General features: G+C 52.5%; 13 non-coding genes and 1 pseudogene across 13 annotated transcripts; all 14 read right to left on the reverse strand.

Moving 5' to 3' along the window:
- Positions 1-213: 213 nt before the first annotated feature.
- LOC149369238 (5S ribosomal RNA) lies at positions 214-332 on the reverse strand. The gene has a single exon (XR_016287490.1). It is a non-coding gene; the product is annotated as a 5S ribosomal RNA (ribosomal RNA).
- A 550-nt stretch (positions 333-882) lies between these two features.
- Positions 883-1,001, reverse strand: LOC149369239 (5S ribosomal RNA). Its single transcript, XR_016287708.1, has one exon. It is a non-coding gene; the product is annotated as a 5S ribosomal RNA (ribosomal RNA).
- Positions 1,002-1,546: 545 nt separating this feature from the next.
- On the reverse strand, positions 1,547-1,665 carry LOC149369240 (5S ribosomal RNA). Its single transcript, XR_016287677.1, has one exon. It is a non-coding gene; the product is annotated as a 5S ribosomal RNA (ribosomal RNA).
- A 546-nt stretch (positions 1,666-2,211) lies between these two features.
- LOC149369241 (5S ribosomal RNA) lies at positions 2,212-2,330 on the reverse strand. Its single transcript, XR_016287491.1, has one exon. It is a non-coding gene; the product is annotated as a 5S ribosomal RNA (ribosomal RNA).
- A 547-nt stretch (positions 2,331-2,877) lies between these two features.
- Positions 2,878-2,996, reverse strand: LOC149369242 (5S ribosomal RNA). The gene has a single exon (XR_016287492.1). It is a non-coding gene; the product is annotated as a 5S ribosomal RNA (ribosomal RNA).
- A 548-nt stretch (positions 2,997-3,544) lies between these two features.
- On the reverse strand, positions 3,545-3,663 carry LOC149369243 (5S ribosomal RNA). The gene has a single exon (XR_016287493.1). It is a non-coding gene; the product is annotated as a 5S ribosomal RNA (ribosomal RNA).
- Positions 3,664-4,210: 547 nt separating this feature from the next.
- Positions 4,211-4,329, reverse strand: LOC149369244 (5S ribosomal RNA). Its single transcript, XR_016287494.1, has one exon. It is a non-coding gene; the product is annotated as a 5S ribosomal RNA (ribosomal RNA).
- A 546-nt stretch (positions 4,330-4,875) lies between these two features.
- On the reverse strand, positions 4,876-4,994 carry LOC149369245 (5S ribosomal RNA). Its single transcript, XR_016287495.1, has one exon. It is a non-coding gene; the product is annotated as a 5S ribosomal RNA (ribosomal RNA).
- Positions 4,995-5,541: 547 nt separating this feature from the next.
- LOC149369246 (5S ribosomal RNA) lies at positions 5,542-5,660 on the reverse strand. The gene has a single exon (XR_016287497.1). It is a non-coding gene; the product is annotated as a 5S ribosomal RNA (ribosomal RNA).
- A 546-nt stretch (positions 5,661-6,206) lies between these two features.
- On the reverse strand, positions 6,207-6,325 carry LOC149369247 (5S ribosomal RNA). The gene has a single exon (XR_016287498.1). It is a non-coding gene; the product is annotated as a 5S ribosomal RNA (ribosomal RNA).
- A 546-nt stretch (positions 6,326-6,871) lies between these two features.
- On the reverse strand, positions 6,872-6,990 carry LOC149369248 (5S ribosomal RNA). Its single transcript, XR_016287499.1, has one exon. It is a non-coding gene; the product is annotated as a 5S ribosomal RNA (ribosomal RNA).
- A 547-nt stretch (positions 6,991-7,537) lies between these two features.
- LOC149369249 (5S ribosomal RNA) lies at positions 7,538-7,656 on the reverse strand (annotated as a pseudogene).
- A 5,449-nt stretch (positions 7,657-13,105) lies between these two features.
- On the reverse strand, positions 13,106-13,224 carry LOC149369250 (5S ribosomal RNA). Its single transcript, XR_016287645.1, has one exon. It is a non-coding gene; the product is annotated as a 5S ribosomal RNA (ribosomal RNA).
- Positions 13,225-13,770: 546 nt separating this feature from the next.
- Positions 13,771-13,889, reverse strand: LOC149369251 (5S ribosomal RNA). Its single transcript, XR_016287500.1, has one exon. It is a non-coding gene; the product is annotated as a 5S ribosomal RNA (ribosomal RNA).
- Positions 13,890-17,102: the final 3,213 nt, after the last annotated feature.

The raw sequence follows: 17,102 nt of genomic DNA on the forward strand, positions 1-17,102 counted from the left end.
CGGCAGACGTCAGAATGACAGCCGAGACGCCACGGGTTCGCTTCGAGTTTTGCCACAGTTTCGCGTCCGCACGTACTACACGTTGGACACGTTGCCGATGAGATTGTATTATCGATAACAAAATAACGTCACCTCCTATAGTTGCCTGAGACACTGCGCAACTATGACAGAAAAAAAAAAAAACGTGAAGGGCGAATAAAAATGCAAAAGAAATGCCATCAGCACTCGGTGTTCCCAGGTGGTCTCCCTCCCAAGTACTGACCGAGCCCAATGCTGCTTAGCTTCGGTGATCGGACGAGAACCGGCGTATTCAACATGGTATGGCCGATGGCGAGAGACAGTGCTTTCCGAGTCTTTATGTACTGTGTTTGGCCCTCGAGGATGCAAAACTGCGCATGGATACTTCCCTCGCTCGTGGCAACAGCCGCCAAGCGTGCAGTTACCTGCCCTGCGCTTTTCTCAGCCGTTCTGGCGAACCTAAACCACTGCGGCATGCACGGAAAGAGCAGCGGGAGCGAGCCTGTGTTGTTTACACATGGACCGGCAGTGGGTGCGGTGCATGGTGCGGTGGGCGCATATTGTGCGCTTCTGCGCAGTGTTATGCGCACACTGGGCCTCCCAGCTATCTTGGGGCTTTGCTAGAGTTTAATCTGCAGTGTACCCGCCGCGGCAGACGTCAGAATGACAGCCGAGACGCCACGGGTTCGCTTCGAGTTTTGCCACAGTTTCGCGTCCGCACGTACTACACGTTGGACACGTTGCCGATGAGATTGTATTATCGATAACAAAATAACGTCACCTCCTATAGTTGCCTGAGACACTGCGCAACTATGACAGAAAAAAAAAAAAAAACGTGAAGGGCGAATAAAAATGCAAAAGAAATGCCATCAGCACTCGGTGTTCCCAGGTGGTCTCCCTCCCAAGTACTGACCGAGCCCAATGCTGCTTAGCTTCGGTGATCGGACGAGCACCGGCGTATTCAACATGGTATGGCCGATGGCGAGAGACAGTGCTTTCCGAGTCTTTATGTACTGTGTTTGGCCCTCGAGGATGCAAAACTGCGCATGGATACTTCCCTCGCTCGTGGCAACAGCCGCCAAGCGTGCAGTTACCTGCCCTGCGCTTTTCTCAGCCGTTCTGGCGAACCTAAACCACTGCGGCATGCACGGAAAGAGCAGCGGGAGCGAGCCTGTGTTGTTTACACATGGACCGGCAGTGGGTGCGGTGCATGGTGCGGTGGGCGCATATTGTGCGCTTCTGCGCAGTGTTATGCGCACACTGGGCCTCCCAGCTATCTTGGGGCTTTGCTAGAGTTTAATCTGCAGTGTACCCGCCGCGGCAGACGTCAGAATGACAGCCGAGACGCCACGGGTTCGCTTCGAGTTTTGCCACAGTTTCGCGTCCGCACGTACTACACGTTGGACACGTTGCCGATGAGATTGTATTATCGATAACAAAATAACGTCACCTCCTATAGTTGCCTGAGACACTGCGCAACTATGACAGAAAAAAAAAACGTGAAGGGCGAATAAAAATGCAAAAGAAATGCCATCAGCACTCGGTGTTCCCAGGTGGTCTCCCTCCCAAGTACTGACCGAGCCCAATGCAGCTTAGCTTCGGTGATCGGACGAGAACCGGCGTATTCAACATGGTATGGCCGATGGCGAGAGACAGTGCTTTCCGAGTCTTTATGTACTGTGTTTGGCCCTCGAGGATGCAAAACTGCGCATGGATACTTCCCTCGCTCGTGGCAACAGCCGCCAAGCGTGCAGTTACCTGCCCTGCGCTTTTCTCAGCCGTTCTGGCGAACCTAAACCACTGCGGCATGCACGGAAAGAGCAGCGGGAGCGAGCCTGTGTTGTTTACACATGGACCGGCAGTGGGTGCGGTGCATGGTGCGGTGGGCGCATATTGTGCGCTTCTGCGCAGTGTTATGCGCACACTGGGCCTCCCAGCTATCTTGGGGCTTTGCTAGAGTTTAATCTGCAGTGTACCCGCCGCGGCAGACGTCAGAATGACAGCCGAGACGCCACGGGTTCGCTTCGAGTTTTGCCACAGTTTCGCGTCCGCACGTACTACACGTTGGACACGTTGCCGATGAGATTGTATTATCGATAACAAAATAACGTCACCTCCTATAGTTGCCTGAGACACTGCGCAACTATGACAGAAAAAAAAAAACGTGAAGGGCGAATAAAAATGCAAAAGAAATGCCATCAGCACTCGGTGTTCCCAGGTGGTCTCCCTCCCAAGTACTGACCGAGCCCAATGCTGCTTAGCTTCGGTGATCGGACGAGAACCGGCGTATTCAACATGGTATGGCCGATGGCGAGAGACAGTGCTTTCCGAGTCTTTATGTACTGTGTTTGGCCCTCGAGGATGCAAAACTGCGCATGGATACTTCCCTCGCTCGTGGCAACAGCCGCCAAGCGTGCAGTTACCTGCCCTGCGCTTTTCTCAGCCGTTCTGGCGAACCTAAACCACTGCGGCATGCACGGAAAGAGCAGCGGGAGCGAGCCTGTGTTGTTTACACATGGACCGGCAGTGGGTGCGGTGCATGGTGCGGTGGGCGCATATTGTGCGCTTCTGCGCAGTGTTATGCGCACACTGGGCCTCCCAGCTATCTTGGGGCTTTGCTAGAGTTTAATCTGCAGTGTACCCGCCGCGGCAGACGTCAGAATGACAGCCGAGACGCCACGGGTTCGCTTCGAGTTTTGCCACAGTTTCGCGTCCGCACGTACTACACGTTGGACACGTTGCCGATGAGATTGTATTATCGATAACAAAATAACGTCACCTCCTATAGTTGCCTGAGACACTGCGCAACTATGACAGAAAAAAAAAAAACGTGAAGGGCGAATAAAAATGCAAAAGAAATGCCATCAGCACTCGGTGTTCCCAGGTGGTCTCCCTCCCAAGTACTGACCGAGCCCAATGCTGCTTAGCTTCGGTGATCGGACGAGAACCGGCGTATTCAACATGGTATGGCCGATGGCGAGAGACAGTGCTTTCCGAGTCTTTATGTACTGTGTTTGGCCCTCGAGGATGCAAAACTGCGCATGGATACTTCCCTCGCTCGTGGCAACAGCCGCCAAGCGTGCAGTTACCTGCCCTGCGCTTTTCTCAGCCGTTCTGGCGAACCTAAACCACTGCGGCATGCACGGAAAGAGCAGCGGGAGCGAGCCTGTGTTGTTTACACATGGACCGGCAGTGGGTGCGGTGCATGGTGCGGTGGGCGCATATTGTGCGCTTCTGCGCAGTGTTATGCGCACACTGGGCCTCCCAGCTATCTTGGGGCTTTGCTAGAGTTTAATCTGCAGTGTACCCGCCGCGGCAGACGTCAGAATGACAGCCGAGACGCCACGGGTTCGCTTCTAGTTTTGCCACAGTTTCGCGTCCGCACGTACTACACGTTGGACACGTTGCCGATGAGATTGTATTATCGATAACAAAATAACGTCACCTCCTATAGTTGCCTGAGACACTGCGCAACTATGACAGAAAAAAAAAAAAACGTGAAGGGCGAATAAAAATGCAAAAGAAATGCCATCAGCACTCGGTGTTCCCAGGTGGTCTCCCTCCCAAGTACTGACCGAGCCCAATGCTGCTTAGCTTCGGTGATCGGACGAGAACCGGCGTATTCAACATGGTATGGCCGATGGCGAGAGACAGTGCTTTCCGAGTCTTTATGTACTGTGTTTGGCCCTCGAGGATGTAAAACTGCGCATGGATACTTCCCTCGCTCGTGGCAACAGCCGCCAAGCGTGCAGTTACCTGCCCTGCGCTTTTCTCAGCCGTTCTGGCGAACCTAAACCACTGCGGCATGCACGGAAAGAGCAGCGGGAGCGAGCCTGTGTTGTTTACACATGGACCGGCAGTGGGTGCGGTGCATGGTGCGGTGGGCGCATATTGTGCGCTTCTGCGCAGTGTTATGCGCACACTGGGCCTCCCAGCTATCTTGGGGCTTTGCTAGAGTTTAATCTGCAGTGTACCCGCCGCGGCAGACGTCAGAATGACAGCCGAGACGCCACGGGTTCGCTTCGAGTTTTGCCACAGTTTCGCGTCCGCACGTACTACACGTTGGACACGTTACCGATGAGATTGTATTATCGATAACAAAATAACGTCACCTCCTATAGTTGCCTGAGACACTGCGCAACTATGACAGAAAAAAAAAAAACGTGAAGGGCGAATAAAAATGCAAAAGAAATGCCATCAGCACTCGGTGTTCCCAGGTGGTCTCCCTCCCAAGTACTGACCGAGCCCAATGCTGCTTAGCTTCGGTGATCGGACGAGAACCGGCGTATTCAACATGGTATGGCCGATGGCGAGAGACAGTGCTTTCCGAGTCTTTATGTACTGTGTTTGGCCCTCGAGGATGCAAAACTGCGCATGGATACTTCCCTCGCTCGTGGCAACAGCCGCCAAGCGTGCAGTTACCTGCCCTGCGCTTTTCTCAGCCGTTCTGGCGAACCTAAACCACTGCGGCATGCACGGAAAGAGCAGCGGGAGCGAGCCTGTGTTGTTTACACATGGACCGGCAGTGGGTGCGGTGCATGGTGCGGTGGGCGCATATTGTGCGCTTCTGCGCAGTGTTATGCGCACACTGGGCCTCCCAGCTATCTTGGGGCTTTGCTAGAGTTTAATCTGCAGTGTACCCGCCGCGGCAGACGTCAGAATGACAGCCGAGACGCCACGGGTTCGCTTCGAGTTTTGCCACAGTTTCGCGTCCGCACGTACTACACGTTGGACACGTTGCCGATGAGATTGTATTATCGATAACAAAATAACGTCACCTCCTATAGTTGCCTGAGACACTGCGCAACTATGACAGAAAAAAAAAAACGTGAAGGGCGAATAAAAATGCAAAAGAAATGCCATCAGCACTCGGTGTTCCCAGGTGGTCTCCCTCCCAAGTACTGACCGAGCCCAATGCTGCTTAGCTTCGGTGATCGGACGAGAACCGGCGTATTCAACATGGTATGGCCGATGGCGAGAGACAGTGCTTTCCGAGTCTTTATGTACTGTGTTTGGCCCTCGAGGATGCAAAACTGCGCATGGATACTTCCCTCGCTCGTGGCAACAGCCGCCAAGCGTGCAGTTACCTGCCCTGCGCTTTTCTCAGCCGTTCTGGCGAACCTAAACCACTGCGGCATGCACGGAAAGAGCAGCGGGAGCGAGCCTGTGTTGTTTACACATGGACCGGCAGTGGGTGCGGTGCATGGTGCGGTGGGCGCATATTGTGCGCTTCTGCGCAGTGTTATGCGCACACTGGGCCTCCCAGCTATCTTGGGGCTTTGCTAGAGTTTAATCTGCAGTGTACCCGCCGCGGCAGACGTCAGAATGACAGCCGAGACGCCACGGGTTCGCTTCGAGTTTTGCCACAGTTTCGCGTCCGCACGTACTACACGTTGGACACGTTGCCGATGAGATTGTATTATCGATAACAAAATAACGTCACCTCCTATAGTTGCCTGAGACACTGCGCAACTATGACAGAAAAAAAAAAAACGTGAAGGGCGAATAAAAATGCAAAAGAAATGCCATCAGCACTCGGTGTTCCCAGGTGGTCTCCCTCCCAAGTACTGACCGAGCCCAATGCTGCTTAGCTTCGGTGATCGGACGAGAACCGGCGTATTCAACATGGTATGGCCGATGGCGAGAGACAGTGCTTTCCGAGTCTTTATGTACTGTGTTTGGCCCTCGAGGATGCAAAACTGCGCATGGATACTTCCCTCGCTCGTGGCAACAGCCGCCAAGCGTGCAGTTACCTGCCCTGCGCTTTTCTCAGCCGTTCTGGCGAACCTAAACCACTGCGGCATGCACGGAAAGAGCAGCGGGAGCGAGCCTGTGTTGTTTACACATGGACCGGCAGTGGGTGCGGTGCATGGTGCGGTGGGCGCATATTGTGCGCTTCTGCGCAGTGTTATGCGCACACTGGGCCTCCCAGCTATCTTGGGGCTTTGCTAGAGTTTAATCTGCAGTGTACCCGCCGCGGCAGACGTCAGAATGACAGCCGAGACGCCACGGGTTCGCTTCGAGTTTTGCCACAGTTTCGCGTCCGCACGTACTACACGTTGGACACGTTGCCGATGAGATTGTATTATCGATAACAAAATAACGTCACCTCCTATAGTTGCCTGAGACACTGCGCAACTATGACAGAAAAAAAAAAACGTGAAGGGCGAATAAAAATGCAAAAGAAATGCCATCAGCACTCGGTGTTCCCAGGTGGTCTCCCTCCCAAGTACTGACCGAGCCCAATGCTGCTTAGCTTCGGTGATCGGACGAGAACCGGCGTATTCAACATGGTATGGCCGATGGCGAGAGACAGTGCTTTCCGAGTCTTTATGTACTGTGTTTGGCCCTCGAGGATGCAAAACTGCGCATGGATACTTCCCTCGCTCGTGGCAACAGCCGCCAAGCGTGCAGTTACCTGCCCTGCGCTTTTCTCAGCCGTTCTGGCGAACCTAAACCACTGCGGCATGCACGGAAAGAGCAGCGGGAGCGAGCCTGTGTTGTTTACACATGGACCGGCAGTGGGTGCGGTGCATGGTGCGGTGGGCGCATATTGTGCGCTTCTGCGCAGTGTTATGCGCACACTGGGCCTCCCAGCTATCTTGGGGCTTTGCTAGAGTTTAATCTGCAGTGTACCCGCCGCGGCAGACGTCAGAATGACAGCCGAGACGCCACGGGTTCGCTTCGAGTTTTGCCACAGTTTCGCGTCCGCACGTACTACACGTTGGACACGTTGCCGATGAGATTGTATTATCGATAACAAAATAACGTCACCTCCTATAGTTGCCTGAGACACTGCGCAACTATGACAGAAAAAAAAAAACGTGAAGGGCGAATAAAAATGCAAAAGAAATGCCATCAGCACTCGGTGTTCCCAGGTGGTCTCCCTCCCAAGTACTGACCGAGCCCAATGCTGCTTAGCTTCGGTGATCGGACGAGAACCGGCGTATTCAACATGGTATGGCCGATGGCGAGAGACAGTGCTTTCCGAGTCTTTATGTACTGTGTTTGGCCCTCGAGGATGCAAAACTGCGCATGGATACTTCCCTCGCTCGTGGCAACAGCCGCCAAGCGTGCAGTTACCTGCCCTGCGCTTTTCTCAGCCGTTCTGGCGAACCTAAACCACTGCGGCATGCACGGAAAGAGCAGCGGGAGCGAGCCTGTGTTGTTTACACATGGACCGGCAGTGGGTGCGGTGCATGGTGCGGTGGGCGCATATTGTGCGCTTCTGCGCAGTGTTATGCGCACACTGGGCCTCCCAGCTATCTTGGGGCTTTGCTAGAGTTTAATCTGCAGTGTACCCGCCGCGGCAGACGTCAGAATGACAGCCGAGACGCCACGGGTTCGCTTCGAGTTTTGCCACAGTTTCGCGTCCGCACGTACTACACGTTGGACACGTTGCCGATGAGATTGTATTATCGATAACAAAATAACGTCACCTCCTATAGTTGCCTGAGACACTGCGCAACTATGACAGAAAAAAAAAAAACGTGAAGGGCGAATAAAAATGCAAAAGAAATGCCATCAGCACTCGGTGTTCCCAGGTGGTCTCCCTCCCAAGTACTGACCGAGCCCAATGCTGCTTAGCTTCGGTGATCGGACGAGAACCGGCGTATTCAACATGGTATGGCCGATTTTTTTTTTTTTTTTTTTTTTTTTTTTTTCTTTATTGCCTGGCTTTCACACAGAAAATTGCACAAAACAAACTATCAACCAAAGACAAAAAACGCTATGTACACACCATACATGGTCAGCCAGCATGAGTCTGGCTTCGTCAATTTAAAATTCACTCAAAGTACAGAGTGGCTCTAGCCTTGAGAGCCACTCCGGAGGCTCCGCGGCGGCTTTCTGAATGGCGAGAAACATGTCCATGCTTTCGCGGAAATAAATTCTAGCAGGTCTTGCGTCTCTGTCACAATGGTAGCCAGCCATTCTGGAGCGCCATATACAGTGGAGGCCTGTAAGCATTATTAAGTCAAAAGGCACCCCATCCTCATTTTCAACACATAAGTACCGGATGCCATACGGGTCTAGTGGAAATTCTTTCTTTAAGGTTCGCTGCAAAACATCCCAAAAATAAACCCCTTCCCAACAGTGCAAGAATACATGGTCTATTGTTTCCGGCTTTCTGCAAATTAAACAGTTGGATCCCCAAGGTAAAAATAATTCCTTTCCTTCTAAAAATTTTTTAACCGGTAAGGTTCCGGTGTGCAGCTTAAAAAAGAAGGTTTTTGTTCCTGATGGCACCTGCATGTTTTTAACTCTCTTTAAAACATCTTTGCCTTGGCTTCCACTGTACAAGGCCCTGTACAAGGGCACGGGGAAAACAACATCGCACAAAGCATGGTAGAGTTTCTTTCTTTTCACAGTCGACAGAAAGTCGTTTGAAAACCGCGCGGAAAGAAACCTTACACTGGCAACGATTTCCCGGTAAAAACCGGTGACCCTACTGTAAACTTCAGCAGTTCCGACTATGTACTCTGGAAGCAGATGCCGCAGCCTAACTTGGCATACGGTACGCAAAAACGGGTCTCTTGTGTCCCGAAGAAACAAAAAACGATTGACCAGCTGTCTCAAAAACAAATGGCCCAGTCCCAGCCCGCCGTCTTGAACCCGTCGGAACAGGTTGGTTCGGCTGCAGCGCTCCCATTCAGACGACCAGACAAAGACGGCGAAAATTCTGTGCAGCTTTTGAATGCTTAACCGTGAACAGTGCAACACCTGCATAACGTACCAGAGCCTGCTGATAAAGAACAAGTTGCAAACAGTGGCTCTGGCGAAAATGGACAAGGTCGTTCCTTTCCACTTATCTGCTCTCTCCCGTATCTCTTTGACCTGTCCTGTCCAATACTTTTCACTGTCACGGTAAGCATCGAGCGGAACGCCCAAGTATTTATCTGGTGTCGTCGTCCAAGTCACACTGGCAAACCGTTCAGGCGTAGATGCCCACTTTCCATGCCAAAGCCCGAGGCACTTTGACCAGTTAACCCCGCTGCCTGTAGCTTGGCTGAAATCGCGTACACATTGAACAGCCTCGCTTATGCCTCCCTCGTCAACGGCAAACACAGCAATGTCATCTGCATACGCCAAGAGCTTCACTTCGGCTGCTTGTAATCTGAATCCGGTAATACTCCTGCTGTTCAGTATCTTTAAACAAAGGGTCTCCACATAAATACAAAATAAAAGAGGGCTGAGGGGACAGCCCTGGCGCACCGAACGCTGCACGCTAATGGGGGCCCCCAGACTCTTGTTAACGATCAATCTCGTCGTGCAGTTCCGGTATGCCAGGGCCACACCCTCGCGAATAACAGAACCAACGTTAACATGGCCTAATACTGCAAACAAAAGTTCATGGGCAACGCAGTCAAAAGCCTTTTCTAAATCTATCTGGAGTATAGCTACCTGATCATTAGTGTCATCACAGCATTCTAATACACTGCGCGCAACGTGAATATTTGTGAAAATGGACCGCCCTTTAATCCCGCAGGTCTGATGCGGACCAACTAATAAATGGATCACGGTCTGCAGCCTTCGCGCCAAAACCTTCATGTAAATTTTGTACTCGACGTTAGTGAGTGCTATGGGTCTATATGCTGCTACCAGTCGTAATCTGTCTGTGTCGTCCGTTTTCGGAATCAGCACAGTATGGGACGAGCCATAGGACGGAGGCAGTGATTTTAGTTTAAAGGCTTCATTAAAGATGACCGTCAAGACCGGGGAAATTGCATGCTTAAATTCTTTGTAGAATGCCGCGCTGAACCCGTCCGGTCCAGGCGACTTACCAGGGTTTAAGCTGTCTATTGCTTGCTCAACTTCCAATTGAGTTATCGCCTGCTCTAATCTGTCTTTAGTTTCGTTGTCCAGGCGCGGCATCTCGGCCAGAAACGCCTCCCTAAATGTGACAACATCTACCGGATGCAATGCGAAGAGCGCCTGGTAATGCTCGAAAAAAGCTGCTTTTATATGATCGATGTCCGTTTTTGAAACACCTCTCCATTCTATTTCGTTTATGTGGTTTCTTTCGGCACGGGCTTTTTCTAACCCAAGCGCTCGTTTCGTTGGCGCTTCCCCTGAAGCCATGTCTTCTGCCCTCGCCCTCACCAGCGCTCCCCGATAACGTTCTTCTACGATAAGCTGTAACTTTTGTTTGGTTTTTCTTATGTCTTCTATCCATTTACCAGGCGCTCGGCATTCCTGTTTTATCATCTTTTGAAGCAGTGCCTTCAGCTCCATTTCCTCTTTTTTTGCTTCATGACGTATACAGGTGGCTCTTTCTATTGCTTTTAATTTTAAAGTTTCTTTAGTGAGCTCCCACTGCTGCCAAATCCTCATGTTGCTACTTGGTTCTATTTTTGCTATTTCTTCCCTTACAGCTCGGTTATAAAATTCGTCCTGGAGTAGCTTGTCATTTAACTTCCACATTTCCCATGAAAAACCACTCCCCTTCTTAATGAAACCTATGCAGCATTGAACCAAACAGTGGTCAGAAAATGAAACCGGCAGAACTACATAACTATTGCATTTAGGTACAGTTTCCGCGGATGCATAAATTCGGTCTAGCCGTGCGTGACTTGTGCCCTCGAATCGTGTGTACTTTACAGCACGCGCTCCTTCAAGACACTCAGCTACATCCTCGAGGTTGCAGTTGACAATCATTCGTAACAACACTTCGGTGCTTTTATCCCTGAAACCTCGGACGCTTGTCTTGTCGCGCGCACTAAGGACACAGTTGTAATCGCCCATAACAATGAGCTGCCTGTCCGTGCGAAGCCGTTCTTCGACGCTTTCAAAAAACGCGGCTCGGCCATCAACCACATTAGGTGCATACAGACAAACAATGCGCCAGTCGATGTTACAGAGCGAAAAATCGATGGACACGTATCGACCCGACAAGCACGAATGATGACCGTGTACCTCTATTCCCGGCAACTTCTTAACAAAAAGAATACAGCCAGCCGATGTGCCCACAGCATGGCTAACGACGGCAAAATACCTAGACGTGAAACGTCGCACCATGCTCCCGGTCTCTTCCTCACCATCGACTTTAGTCTCCTGCACTGCCAGTATATCAATATCTTGCTCCGTTATAAGTCTGTACAGCTGGCTTTGTTTTCTTTTACCTGCCAGGCCTCTAACGTTTAGGGTGGCGACTTTAAACGGAGTTGCAGAAGCCATTTTAACTTAGGAAGAATAGACCGAAAGCATGGTGCTTACCTCTCGCGTCCAGCATGTCGCTAGACGATGCCGTCGCCGCCGGTGTCACCCGGCGCGAGCACGTGCCCCAGGTCAGGCGGCGCCTTGTCGCCGCCACGCTTGTCAGTCGGGATGTTTGGGCGCGGCCGCAGACTGGGCCGTCGCGCTTGCGGCGTCTTTGCCGGCGGTTCCTCCACGCTGGGCTCTGCTGCCTTCTCCCCGTCGGCCTTCGTCTCTGCGTGCGTACGCTTAGCTGGGGTGGTCACGCCGGTGCTCACGCGGGCATCGGTCTTCTCGTCGCGGTTCTCGCTGGCCGCCTTTGTTTCCGCTTCCACGTGTTCTGCGGGGCTCGGGTTATCTTTCGGCGTCTCCAGGGGCGTAAATGGTTGGTCACAGATGGGCGACCCGCTCTCCTTTACGCCAGGAGCGTCTGTGTTGCTGGTCGAAACAGCAGGCTCAACCCCCGCCGTTTTGCCCGTGTCGTCGATGCCGCTCGCTGCTTCCTCCGCTTCGACGACGTCCATGAGCTCGGCGGAGTCGCTCGCCGCTACACGCCCGGTAGCCGACGCGTAGGTGCGCACGCAGTCAGCCTCAGAGTGTCCGTAGCGTCGGCACTTCGAGCACCTGGGCACCTTGCAATCACGGCGCACGTGCCCCGCGCCGCCGCAGCGCAGACACTGCATCGGCCGCCCGGGCACCACCACGAGAGCCAACTCGCCAGCGACTCGTATCTGGTGAGGCAGGTCGTCCACCTTCACGCCTGGCTTCAGTTTCAGGAGCACGGTCCTCGTGGTGGAGCCCTTCTCCTTCATGCCCGCGACGCGCCAACGCTCCCGGGTTACCTCGGTCACATTGCCGAACGCCGCGAATGCAGTCCGGATGTCCTCGTCGGCGACGCCGTGTAGCATCCAGTGGAGGCGCAGCTTGACCTGGTGGTCCTCTGGGTCAAAAACGATGCAGCGGCGTCCCTTCACTTCCAGCTCCTTCATGGCGGCCAGTTTCTTTGCGGCGTCAGCGCTGCTGAAGGTTACCGCCCACACGTGGTTAATCTGGTACGCCCCCAACGCCACGACGTCGGGGAGCGCGCCAACGTTAGCGAGGGCGTCTCTGAAGTCTTCGACCCTGTAGGGTCGCACACGCACGTCGCCGTGCAGGAAAACAGTGTTTAAAACAACACGTCCGGTGGGCAGCGTAGGCAGAACGATCTCGTAGTCCTTATCAGCGTCGCCGGCAAACCTGTTTCCGCGGCCGGCAACGGCCGCTATCGCCGCTCCGTGGGAGCCCATGATTCTGCGTCCGTCACGCTCGGTGGCTGGAAGTAGAATAACAACATGGTATGGCCGATGGCGAGAGACAGTGCTTTCCGAGTCTTTATGTACTGTGTTTGGCCCTCGAGGATGCAAAACTGCGCATGGATACTTCCCTCGCTCGTGGCAACAGCCGCCAAGCGTGCAGTTACCTGCCCTGCGCTTTTCTCAGCCGTTCTGGCGAACCTAAACCACTGCGGCATGCACGGAAAGAGCAGCGGGAGCGAGCCTGTGTTGTTTACACATGGACCGGCAGTGGGTGCGGTGCATGGTGCGGTGGGCGCATATTGTGCGCTTCTGCGCAGTGTTATGCGCACACTGGGCCTCCCAGCTATCTTGGGGCTTTGCTAGAGTTTAATCTGCAGTGTACCCGCCGCGGCAGACGTCAGAATGACAGCCGAGACGCCACGGGTTCGCTTCGAGTTTTGCCACAGTTTCGCGTCCGCACGTACTACACGTTGGACACGTTGCCGATGAGATTGTATTATCGATAACAAAATAACGTCACCTCCTATAGTTGCCTGAGACACTGCGCAACTATGACAGAAAAAAAAAAACGTGAAGGGCGAATAAAAATGCAAAAGAAATGCCATCAGCACTCGGTGTTCCCAGGTGGTCTCCCTCCCAAGTACTGACCGAGCCCAATGCTGCTTAGCTTCGGTGATCGGACGAGAACCGGCGTATTCAACATGGTATAGCCGATGGCGAGAGACAGTGCTTTCCGAGTCTTTATGTACTGTGTTTGGCCCTCGAGGATGCAAAACTGCGCATGGATACTTCCCTCGCTCGTGGCAACAGCCGCCAAGCGTGCAGTTACCTGCCCTGCGCTTTTCTCAGCCGTTCTGGCGAACCTAAACCACTGCGGCATGCACGGAAAGAGCAGCGGGAGCGAGCCTGTGTTGTTTACACATGGACCGGCAGTGGGTGCGGTGCATGGTGCGGTGGGCGCATATTGTGCGCTTCTGCGCAGTGTTATGCGCACACTGGGCCTCCCAGCTATCTTGGGGCTTTGCTAGAGTTTAATCTGCAGTGTACCCGCCGCGGCAGACGTCAGAATGACAGCCGAGACGCCACGGGTTCGCTTCGAGTTTTTCCACAGTTTCGCGTCCGCACGTACTACACGTTGGACACGTTGCCGATGAGATTGTATTATCGATAACAAAATAACGTCACCTCCTATAGTTGCCTGAGACACTGCGCAACTATGACAGAAAAAAAAAAACGTGAAGGGCGAATAAAAATGCAAAAGAAATGCCATCAGCACTCGGTGTTCCCAGGTGGTCTCCCTCCCAAGTACTGACCGAGCCCAATGCTGCTTAGCTTCGGTGATCGGACGAGAACCGGCGTATTCAACATGGTATGGCCGATGGCGAGAGACAGTGCTTTCCGAGTCTTTATGTACTGTGTTTGGCCCTCGAGGATGCAAAACTGCGCATGGATACTTCCCTCGCTCGTGGCAACAGCCGCCAAGCGTGCAGTTACCTGCCCTGCGCTTTTCTCAGCCGTTCTGGCGAACCTAAACCACTGCGGCATGCACGGAAAGAGCAGCGGGAGCGAGCCTGTGTTGTTTACACATGGACCGGCAGTGGGTGCGGTGCATGGTGCGGTGGGCGCATATTGTGCGCTTCTGCGCAGTGTTATGCGCACACTGGGCCTCCCAGCTATCTTGGGGCTTTGCTAGAGTTTAATCTGCAGTGTACCCGCCGCGGCAGACGTCAGAATGACAGCCGAGACGCCACGGGTTCGCTTCGAGTTTTGCCACAGTTTCGCGTCCGCACGTACTACACGTTGGACACGTAAAACTCTAGTTTGGGCGAGTTGGTTCATGATGAAATAAAAACTGGTATGGCGCAAGAAACGGGGACACAGAAGGCACACAAAACACAGGACTGACGCCAACTCAGACTTGAGTATCTTGCAGACGCGCCTGACGTGCCCCCAAGATGGCTGCAGAACACCGAATAATGACTGAACCTCCAAGGGAACTATTTTTCGTTTCAAGCAGTAGGAGACCACTCGAGACTGGCAGGTTGAGACAGCAATCAGGTTGAGACACGTAATGGCAGGTTCGGTGCGGAAGCTTCGAAAGAGGAAAGGGCCCATTGTAGGAGAAATATGGTCAAGTAAAACTCTAGTTTGGGCGAGTTGGTTCATGATGAAATAAAAACTGGTATGGCGCAAGAAACGGGGACACAGAAGGCACACAAAACACAGGACTGACGCCAACTCAGACTTGAGTATCTTGCAGACGCGCCTGACGTGCCCCCAAGATGGCTGCAGAACACCGAATAATGACTGAACCTCCAAGGGAACTATTTTTCGTTTCAAGCAGTAGGAGACCACTCGAGACTGGCAGGTTGAGACAGCAATCAGGTTGAGACACGTAATGGCAGGTTCGGTGCGGAAGCTTCGAAAGAGGAAAGGGCCCATTGTAGGAGAAATATGGTCAAGTAAAACTCTAGTTTGGGCGAGTTGGTTCATGATGAAATAAAAACTGGTATGGCGCAAGAAACGGGGACACAGAAGGCACACAAAACACAGGACTGACGCCAACTCAGACTTGAGTATCTTGCAGACGCGCCTGACGTGCCCCCAAGATGGCTGCAGAACACCGAATAATGACTGAACCTCCAAGGGAACTATTTTTCGTTTCAAGCAGTAGGAGACCACTCGAGACTGGCAGGTTGAGACAGCAATCAGGTTGAGACACGTAATGGCAGGTTCGGTGCGGAAGCTTCGAAAGAGGAAAGGGCCCATTGTAGGAGAAATATGGTCAAGTAAAACTCTAGTTTGGGCGAGTTGGTTCATGATGAAATAAAAACTGGTATGGCGCAAGAAACGGGGACACAGAAGGCACACAAAACACAGGACTGACGCCAACTCAGACTTGAGTATCTTGCAGACGCGCCTGACGTGCCCCCAAGATGGCTGCAGAACACCGAATAATGACTGAACCTCCAAGGGAACTATTTTTCGTTTCAAGCAGTAGGAGACCACTCGAGACTGGCAGGTTGAGACAGCAATCAGGTTGAGACACGTAATGGCAGGTTCGGTGCGGAAGCTTCGAAAGAGGAAAGGGCCCATTGTAGGAGAAATATGGTCAAGTAAAACTCTAGTTTGGGCGAGTTGGTTCATGATGAAATAAAAACTGGTATGGCGCAAGAAACGGGGACACAGAAGGCACACAAAACACAGGACTGACGCCAACTCAGACTTGAGTATCTTGCAGATGCGCCTGACGTGCCCCCAAGATGGCTGCAGAACACCGAATAATGACTGAACCTCCAAGGGAACTATTTTTCGTTTCAAGCAGTAGGAGACCACTCGAGACTGGCAGGTTGAGACAGCAATCAGGTTGAGACACGTAATGGCAGGTTCGGTGCGGAAGCTTCGAAAGAGGAAAGGGCCCATTGTAGGAGAAATATGGTCAAGTAAAACTCTAGTTTGGGCGAGTTGGTTCATGATGAAATAAAAACTGGTATGGCGCAAGAAACGGGGACACAGAAGGCACACAAAACACAGGACTGACGCCAACTCAGACTTGAGTATCTTGCAGACGCGCCTGACGTGCCCCCAAGATGGCTGCAGAACACCGAATAATGACTGAACCTCCAAGGGAACTATTTTTCGTTTCAAGCAGTAGGAGACCACTCGAGACTGGCAGGTTGAGACAGCAATCAGGTTGAGACACGTAATGGCAGGTTCGGTGCGGAAGCTTCGAAAGAGGAAAGGGCCCATTGTAGGAGAAATATGGTCAAGTAAAACTCTAGTTTGGGCGAGTTGGTTCATGATGAAATAAAAACTGGTATGGCGCAAGAAACGGGGACACAGAAGGCACACAAAACACAGGACTGACGCCAACTCAGACTTGAGTATCTTGCAGACGCGCCTGACGTGCCCCCAAGATGGCTGCAGAACACCGAATAATGACTCCTACAATGGGCCCTTTCCTCTTTCGAAGCTTCCGCACCGAACCTGCCATTACGTGTCTCAACCTGATTGCTGTCTCAACCTGCCAGTCTCGAGTGGTCTCCTACTGCTTGAAACGAAAAATAGTTCCCTTGGAGGTTCAGTCATTATTCGGTGTTCTGCAGCCATCTTGGGGGCACGTCAGGCGCGTCTGCAAGATACTCAAGTCTGAGTTGGCGTCAGTCCTGTGTTTTGTCTGCCTTCTGTGTCCCCGTTTCTTGCGCCATACCAGTTTTTATTTCATCATGAACCAACTCGCCCAAACTAGAGTTTTACTTGACCATATTTCTCCTACAATGGGCCCTTTCCTCTTTCGAAGCTTCCGCACCGAACCTGCCATTACGTGTCTCAACCTGATTGCTGTCTCAACCTGCCAGTCTCGAGTGGTCTCCTACTGCTTGAAACGAAAAATAGTTCCCTTGGAGGTTCAGTCATTATTCGGTGTTCTGCAGCCATCTTGGGGGCACGTCAGGCGCGTCTGCAAGATACTCAAGTCTGAGTTGGCGTCAGTCCTGTGTTTTGTGTGCCTTCTGTGTCCCCGTTTCTTGCGCCATACCAGTTTTTATTTCATCATGAACCAACTCGCCCAAACTAGAGTTTTACTTGACCATATTT

Source organism: Amblyomma mixtum, chromosome 1, assembly GCF_055824585.1.
Source record: "Amblyomma mixtum isolate Tamu chromosome 1, ASM5582458v1, whole genome shotgun sequence".
Classification (NCBI taxonomy): domain Eukaryota; kingdom Metazoa; phylum Arthropoda; class Arachnida; order Ixodida; family Ixodidae; genus Amblyomma; species Amblyomma mixtum.